Below are 8799 nucleotides of genomic sequence, written 5' to 3' on the forward strand. Positions count from 1 at the left end.
CATTACACACCAAAATTGTTCCTCGCTTGAATCATCCCCCATCATGCCGTTAAGAAAACTCTGTAATCTTCCCACTTTTAATTATCTTGAAAGAATTGCTCATCAGTACACACTGATATTTTGCTGTAGCTCAGAATACCAATAGATTCTCTCTTTGCAGATTTGTCCCCGTCACTTATACACATTCTGTCCTTTATCTAATTTCTTCCTTAGTGGCACTAATTCCTCTTATTCTGTGAGAAGTCTATCATTTCTCCTTACAATCGTTTATAAAATATTCTTGTCTCTCTAATTACTGATATAACCACTTCTTTCTGGTTTTCCCCTCTCATCAAGTTGTTGGTACATACTCTCCTATCATTTATAACTTAAGCAGATTCTAGCTATCTCCCTTCCTAGAATCTGCTCATAGGTCAACAATCATTGTGATGTTTTCCAGACTGATAAATATGTTTCCATCTTTAAGTTTTCTGAACCTATCCCTATATTTTTAAGGAAAAATCCATTAGTGCATGGAAATACAGAGGTTTGTTGTTGGAAGTAAACCATTCAAAATGATTTTTCCCATTCCCGAATAGGACTTATTTGGCAAATGCATCCTTCCAGGGTCTTATACACTAATTTTCAGGTTCAGCAACTTTATGTGATTAGGCAATATAATTTATCAGATTCAGTAATCAACCTGAGAATGGTAATATGATTACTGTTTAAACACAGATTCTGAGCCAAGCTGCTTGGATTGAATCCTGGTTAGATGGTTAGTTACCACTTTCTAACCATGAGACTTTTAAAAAGTTACTTAAACTCTCTTCCTCAGTCTTGCACTCTGTAAGATAAAGCTATTAGTAGGGTTGTTATAAATATTACATGGGATAAATACAGATAAAGCACAAAGAACAGTGTTTTCTCATTACAAATGCTTTATAAGTGTTAAGTAACATGTAAGGTTAGGATTTTAAGCTGAAAAGCTAATAAAAGAGTGATGTGTGTTAGTCTGTTATGCCTTACACACTGACATAATGCTTTGAGGACCGAGACCAAAACAAGAGAACACTGGAGACGCAATTTAGACAAATCACCATTCACCGTTAGTGAATGTAAGGAATGACGGAACTAAAAGCCAGGAAATGATGAAAGAATTTTCTTTTAGGATAAGAAGAAGTTGTCATTAGTTGACAAGAAATAGACTGAAAGTTTCATATTATTTGCAATAACAACAGGTATGTCTTTTTAGGTGCTGTATGAAAGAACCAGTTGCTACTCAGAAAAAAATCACCTTTTTATTGCTTCCTTCAGTCCATTGTGCAAAAGTCATTACAGTCCCTTGAAGAAGCAGTAGACATTGCAACCAGAGTTGACTTCTACCTTCTGCAGGCAACACTACCAGACTGAAGAAAATACACTGGCCTCCTATGGACTCCTGTGTCAGCAAAATGTTTAAGACATAATGAAGATCTGAGCAGACAGGACTTATATTATTTCTTCTTATGAGAATTGAGAGAATGATGAGTTTGAGGATGAATGAATGTCTATGTATACAAGACAGTCTCCGCAGGCCAAGGGACACTACTATTAGATATTGAAAAATGTTAAACAGACACATTTTTTCCTCCATAAAATAAATTCATTTGCTCTCCTTTCACTAAGTGGAAGCCATGTGATTTATTACACTGGAGAAGAGAAAGCAATTACAAATGCAGTGAAAAAGAGTTAGAGTATGTTGTCAACAAGTTCCCAATTAACAGGAAGGAAAAGTAGATAATTGTTCTGTTTCCAGAAGGAAGGTAGGAAGAGTATAGGAGAGAGGTAAGAGAAAAGTATAACAAATTATTTTGCTGTTGTCCTTAAGGCTGAATCAAAAGAAGGTGAGTATTCAGTGAAAAAAAAGCTCCTGTAGGATGCAAGAGGGAATTCATAATTAATGGATATTCAGTATACTGCTGTGCACTTTGGTCTTTGACAGAAGATTGTTCTTAAGTCAAAAACAATGGCTTAACTGCAACACATTAAAAAATACAGCAACACATTTTTAGATAAGAAGAGGCTGGTTTCTATTGCTCAGCTTTCCCATCATTTTGAAAGGATACAAACATTCCTGCATATTCCCACTGTGAGCCAGAGGGCCTGCCATGTGGTCCTGCAGATGGTGGCAGGTTGAATTGATTTACCAGGAACTGAATGAGAAAGCAATCAAGCTTCGGAAAGAACCAGGATGAGGCTAAGTCACTTGAAAGCAAACCCCAGAACTTCAACAGCATCCAGAGCATAGAACACTTCTATAGTCAGCATCTATGGGATGCCCTGTGACCAGGTGTATGAGAGATATAGATAGAGGTGAGTGAAAGCCTCAAGGTTAGCAGACCGATGAACTGCTCCTCTTCAGGCACCATGATGACACTTAACCTATTCTGCAAGAACAGAAGTTATCTTGGGGAATCAATTAATAAAAGAGAAACAGCCCTGATAAGGAGTTAAAGCTTTAATAAATATCAGAATGGCAAAAATGCAAATTTATTCTAGGCAGCCCAGCTAAATTATTACAGAGCTCTGCTTCCCTTTCAGCTGAAAGTAATCATATAGATGTAGGTAAAGTTTGCTCATTGAGACTTCTGGGGATTTCTTAAATAGAGGACAGTTAGCCGTTTACGAGCCTCCTTGCGGCTGCAGGGCGGGCATTATAGATGTGGTTATAGGTGACTTCTTGTGACTCGAAAGTTAGAAGCTCATGCTCCTCATGGCAGAGGAGAAAGACAGAAGATGTCTGGGCTCCTGAAGGGCTGTGGAGGTCTCATGCTAGCTGTGATTTGCTTTTTCCCACAACTAGCTGTGAACTGCCAATTTTTAAATAGTGCTATGTGAGAGAAAAAATAATTTAAGCTCATATTATTTGTGTTTTCTGTTTCTTAAGGGATAAAGAATTTGGTACCTAAAATGTGATGCTGTGTAAATGTGGAATTGACTGAATGGAAAGGCTGGGAGGTAAATAATAAGGACGAACAAATATCAGTTGGAAATTTCATCTGGAAACCTGATGATCCTTGGAATGCATTGGCAGACTATTTGGTCAAATTTTCACCTTCATTTTTTTTTCTTTTGTCTTTTGGTTTTTTTATTACTCAAAAAACCTTCATTTTTTTTACTTAGCTGATTCTGTGCTTATGGCTTCAACACTTTCATGATGATTTTCTGCTCCTCAATAAGGAGAACATGCTTGATTCCGTCATGAACATATTTAGCACGCATGGAACCATTATAGACCCTGCTGACATGTTTTTTGTTTTGTTTTGTTTTGTTTTGTTTTGTTTCATTTTAGACAACCTCGTAAGAACTAAGTCCCACAGCACGAACTTCTTGAAGTCAGCCTGGGCACGTGCCCTATGAGGATTTTGGTGCTTTTCCAACCTTCTCCATATAAAGGTAAATGATTCTATTACCAGGGGTTCAGGACAACCTAGTTTTGTTAGAGGCTGTACTGTAGCACAGCCTATGATGGTCTGTCAAACGCTGGACCATTCTGAATGCCTATCGACGTTGTCCGGAGAAGAGGCACCTTCCTTATCTTGAATGGCGGACTGAATCATCAGGCTATAGCACTAAGATGATTGTAAGAATAGATTCAGAGTATTGGTGCGTATTGGCTGTTTTGTTCTGTGTTTAGCAAAATCCTATAAAACAGAGAAGTCAGAGTACAGCTAGTCATTCTCTAAGGTAAAGGAAATTACGACACTCTTAAGGGATTCCTTTACATTGTTAAGAGAGATAAAGTTGACAGAGTCAGCCTTGGAATATTGCAGGGCTGAAAAACCAAGTGCTTCTCTTCTCCAGTCTGAAACGATTAGCAATGGTTGCAAGATAGGAGCCTTACCTTGCGATAAAGTGACATGGCACATTTTCATGTGTTCAAATGCTGGATATTTAAAGAAGATTTAACCCATCATTTGCGAGGCAAAACAGTTTTATTACAACTACTGTGTGCCTCCCTGGAGAGCGAAGTCAGACCCAGTTATCCCTGGAATCTCAAAGATTCCCTGGGCTTTACCTGGTTAAAAAAACAAAACAAAAAAAAAACAAAAAAACACACATATATATGTTTATATATGGAATGCGCAGACTACTAAAATGGCACGTGAATATTTATATTTGATAAAGGATACAGCATAGGAAGTAGAATGAAAAAAATTTGAGCTATGGCTCAAACACACCATTTAAGTGTATAGGACTGGTCAGTTATCATTTTAGTGTGCATTTAAAATCCATTGTCTGCTACACTATTTCAAATTACCATAATCTGTAGTTTACTCTTTGGCAATACTCTCCTTCACTGTTTCCTACCTTCATTAACTGTTTTGTATTATTTATTTTGAAACATTTCAGGCATGAGAATGGGAATTATATAAATAATTATGATATGTGTTATATATGTTATACATATTATATACATATATACATATATAATAATATATTATTATAAAACAATGTAAACAATGGGTAACCACTACTCAGATTAAGAAATAAACCTCTATAAGCACAGCTGAAATCCTAGTTCACACTCACCCCCACTGCCTGCTCCTGCCAGAGCTAACCATAATCCTTAATTCAATTTTTATTATTCCCATGTATAGTATACATTTGCTACTTATATACATGTCTCTAAATAATGTGCATAATTTTTCATATAAAAAGTACTCTACACTATGTGACTTCCTGAAAATTCCCTTATTTCAATTTCGTATGCTTTAGGTTTATCCAACTTAATAAATGCAAATCAAGTTCACCATTTTCACCACTTAGTAGATTTCCACTGGCTGACTTTACCAAATGCATTGGTTTGGGATTTTATTATTGTTAATGTTTTTTTGCTCTAGCGAAACATTCTGATACAAAAGTTATTTCTATATATTTTTTTCTTCTACACTTATGGAAGAGTTTCTTTACGTTATATACTTTGAGCCATAAGGTATGGGGGTCACAGGTATGCACATATTTAACTCCATAAGCATTTCCAAATTGCTCCCCAAAATGGCTGTAAAAACTTCTACTTCCACCAGCAGCAAAATATGGGATTTCCTATTTCTGTACATCCTTACCCACTATTATTGGTAAACATTTAAATTACTGTCTAGTTTAGGGGCATAACAGATATTTAAATGTAATTAAATTTTACGTATCCATAACTTCTGATGAAGTTGAAATTCTTTTCATATATTTATAGGTTCTAGAGCCTCCTCAAGAAGGTTTATACATTCTGCCACTTTTACAATTTAGCCTTTTTCCATCTTATTTTTGATTGATGGGAGGGTATTTTGCTAATGCTCTGCTAGTTATATGCATTTCAAATATTTTCTTCCAGCCTAGAACTTGATTTTCACTCCTTTTAATGCTGTCTTTTCAGACAAAGCAATCAATATTAATATAATCAAATTATCATACTTTTTTCTATATGTTTTCTGTTTTCAGATATATTAAAATAAATACTCCATACCCTTCAGTCATGAAGAATATTCATACTCTTTTTTAAATTTTCTTACAAAAAACTATTTAATACCAGAAATTTTGTATATAATATGACGTAAAGATTCACCTTTAAAAATGGAAAATTATCTTTAGCATTACTTGTTGATTTTTTTTTAAAGGTTCATTTATTTATTTGAGAAAGAAAGAGAGGATTCAGGAGGAGGGCCACAGGAAGAGGGAGAGAATCCTCAAGCAGACTCCCCTCTGACCACAGAGCTCAACACAGTACTCAATCCTAGGACACTGAGATCATGACCTGAGCTTAAGCCAAGAGCCAGACTCCTAACAGCTGAGCCACACAGGTACCCCAACTTGTTCTTCTTTCTTCACTGATTTGTAATCTACCTGTGTCCTATATAGTGTTCAGAGACACGTGACGTGGTTCCATATCTGGGCTCTTCTGTGGCATTGATTACTTGTCTTCACCACAGCAAAATTCCAGTGTCTCAATTGCCATGGCTTTATGGGATGTCTTAACATGTGCCACTGCGTTGACTGCTTCTTTGCTCTTCCTTACAATTGTCTTGTCTGTCATTGGGTCTTTACTACTAGTTCATATATATTTTCCTATCAGCTTGCCAATTCCACCCCCCCAAAACTTGAGATTTTGATTAGAATTACAATGAATTTATCCCGTAGTTTAGAGAGAATCAACATTTTTGTAGTAACGAATCTTTTTTGTGTATGTCTATTCATTTGTTTATATCATCTTGTATACCATTAATAAATTTTAAAAAATGTTTCTCCATAAAGAACTTGGACATCTATCGTTAAATGCATTTCTGTATTCATCATATACATTTTATCTTTTTAAAATCATATTTTCTTATTCTTTTTTATCTAGTAACTAGGGATGTAATTAATGGCAAAATGATTTTGTAGCCAAGAAACCTACTTATAATCTTATCTACTCTATTAATGTGTAGTATATTATCATTGTTCCTTCTCTCCAGCCCCTATACTATATTTCTTATCTTTGTCTTCCCGAATTGGCTAAGGCACCAGATGTAATGTGATAGGAAGAGACATTTGTTCCCATTCTTTGCTTTTAAAGAATATGCTTCCAAGATTTCAGCTTTAAATATTATGATGATTCTCATTAGCTTTGAGAAGTGTTCTACTGTCTTTAGTTTGCTGAAAGTTTTTAAGATAAATGGGTATTGATTGTCTATAAAGGCCTTTTCCACAACATACCCAATCACACATATTTCTCTCCTTTAATTTTAAACAAGGACAATTATATAGGTAGATTATCTAATAAGTCTATCCATCCTTGCATGCCTGAGATGAACCCTAGTTAATCATAATGTATTATCTTTAATATATTGTTGGGTTTATTTTGCTAAAATTTATAGGATGCTTACCTTTGTTCATACTGGCATTAACCTATGATGACCACACCAGATCTTCTGCCAAAAAATGTGAAAAAGAAAAAAAAGAAAGAACAATTTTGGAACACACAGTGTATAAAATTTTCAAGGTGCTTTACATGGCTCTCACTTAAATTTCATAACAGCTTTATATGAGTCTTTATAACTCATTTTTAGCTAAAGTTTAAGGAGTTAGAATCACTTTCTCAAGAATCAAAATTGATTGATGACAGAGGCAACCTTTGGAAAAACTCAATTATGTTATCTATTAGAACCTTCTTTTGTTTTAGGACTATTGAAATGTTAGGTTATCCAAAAAGTCTTCATAGGTGCCTAAACATTTTTTTTATCTTTTCTCTGTCTGCTTTCCACTTTTTTTTTTTTTTTTTTTAGATTTTATTTATTTATTTTAGAGAGAGAGCAAGAGCACTGTTGGGGAGAGGCTAGGGAGAGGGGGAGAGTCTTAAGTGAACACTTTGCTGAATGTGCCTGGGGCTTAATCTCATGACCCTGAGATCATGATCTGAGTGGAAACCAGAGTTGGACGCTTAACAGACTGCGCCACCCAGGAGACCCTCCCTTCCATCTTCTGAACATTATGCCTCTAAAACTTTCCTATTTCCTTCATTTCACTTTGCAGTACAACTAAATGTATACTTCTTATGCATTTGATTTGACTGTAAGCTCCAGAAAGAAAGTCAATAACTGTCCCTTATCTGTTTTTTGAAACTGAATGAGTGCCTTGCATGTTTCTTTGTAAATATATAATGATTACCAAACATATATTTTTGTAGTGAATTGAATTATTCTTCCTTGAAGCCAGAGTTTATATTCTGGAGAAGTTGTTGATTTTTCCTGTACTGTATAAGAGAGAAAATTCCCTTGAGTAGTGAAGGAGAAAATTAGTTTAGAAGAGAAACAAAGTAATTAAAATAGAATATAAAACAAGCAATAAAGACAGCCAAAAATATAACAAACATAATGAAATTAAAATGGCATTAAGGGAAATATGAAAGGGAAGAATCAAAAATGGTAAACTAAAATTGCAATTTATTAAATTGTATATAATCAACATTCTAAAAATAATATCTTACAGAGTATTTCTGCAGGCTCTGTTGGATAAACTTCTTCTGTTGAGAAAGTGAGGTAATTCAAGATCCCGAGAAAAAGGAATGAGAAAACCGAAGGGAAAATGCAGCACTTTCTCAGCCCAGGGAAATGACTATGAAGACTGCAGAGGAAAGGGAGAGAGGGAATAGATATAGAAGGACCAGAATCACTTTCACTTTTGTTGACTAGTTCCATTTTGTTATATGAAATCTATTTTTATTACTGTTTCTCTGCAAACAACTGCAACTTGGAAATCACAGTAGAAGAAATAAATCACAGTATAATCTCATATTATAAGAAATAATATCCCCATCTCCATTCTTATATTTTTTAAAATTTTTATCTCAATAAAACAAGTAATACTATGCAATTATAATTCAGATTATATTTACTGTTGCTTTTTATGAAGATAAGCATGTCTTCAGAGTTTACATTTGAGACACAGTTGGATCACAATGTCCACGTCAGTTATCTCATTTACCTATTTTAAAGATACATTTTCATAATTAATTATTTAAAACTGTTTTATTTATATAGTCGTATTTCCTCTTGGAGGGAAAAATATATACATAAACAGGATGCAGATATCAACATGAACACAGATCTCATGAGCCTCTAATCATGGAGCAAAACTGGCTGAGGCATTTTTGAGAACAACACAATACAAAACCGCAATACTAATTACAATTACAAAAGCGTTTTGGAGAAAATAAAGTTTGGTTGCAAATTTCGGAGAATGTTTCATAATCTGTATAGTGAAAGATCTATCAATTTAGAAAAGTTAGAAGTCAGATGGGACACCACT

At 34.6% G+C, this 8799-nt stretch overlaps 1 pseudogene; it reads right to left on the bottom strand.

The window, feature by feature from the left end:
* Nucleotides 1-2732: 2732 nt before the first annotated feature.
* Nucleotides 2733-3513, bottom strand: LOC103657952 (annotated as a pseudogene).
* Nucleotides 3514-8799: the final 5286 nt, after the last annotated feature.

This window comes from Ursus maritimus, unplaced genomic scaffold (genome assembly GCF_017311325.1).
Source record: "Ursus maritimus isolate PB19 unplaced genomic scaffold, ASM1731132v1 scaffold_11, whole genome shotgun sequence".
NCBI lineage: Eukaryota > Metazoa > Chordata > Mammalia > Carnivora > Ursidae > Ursus > Ursus maritimus.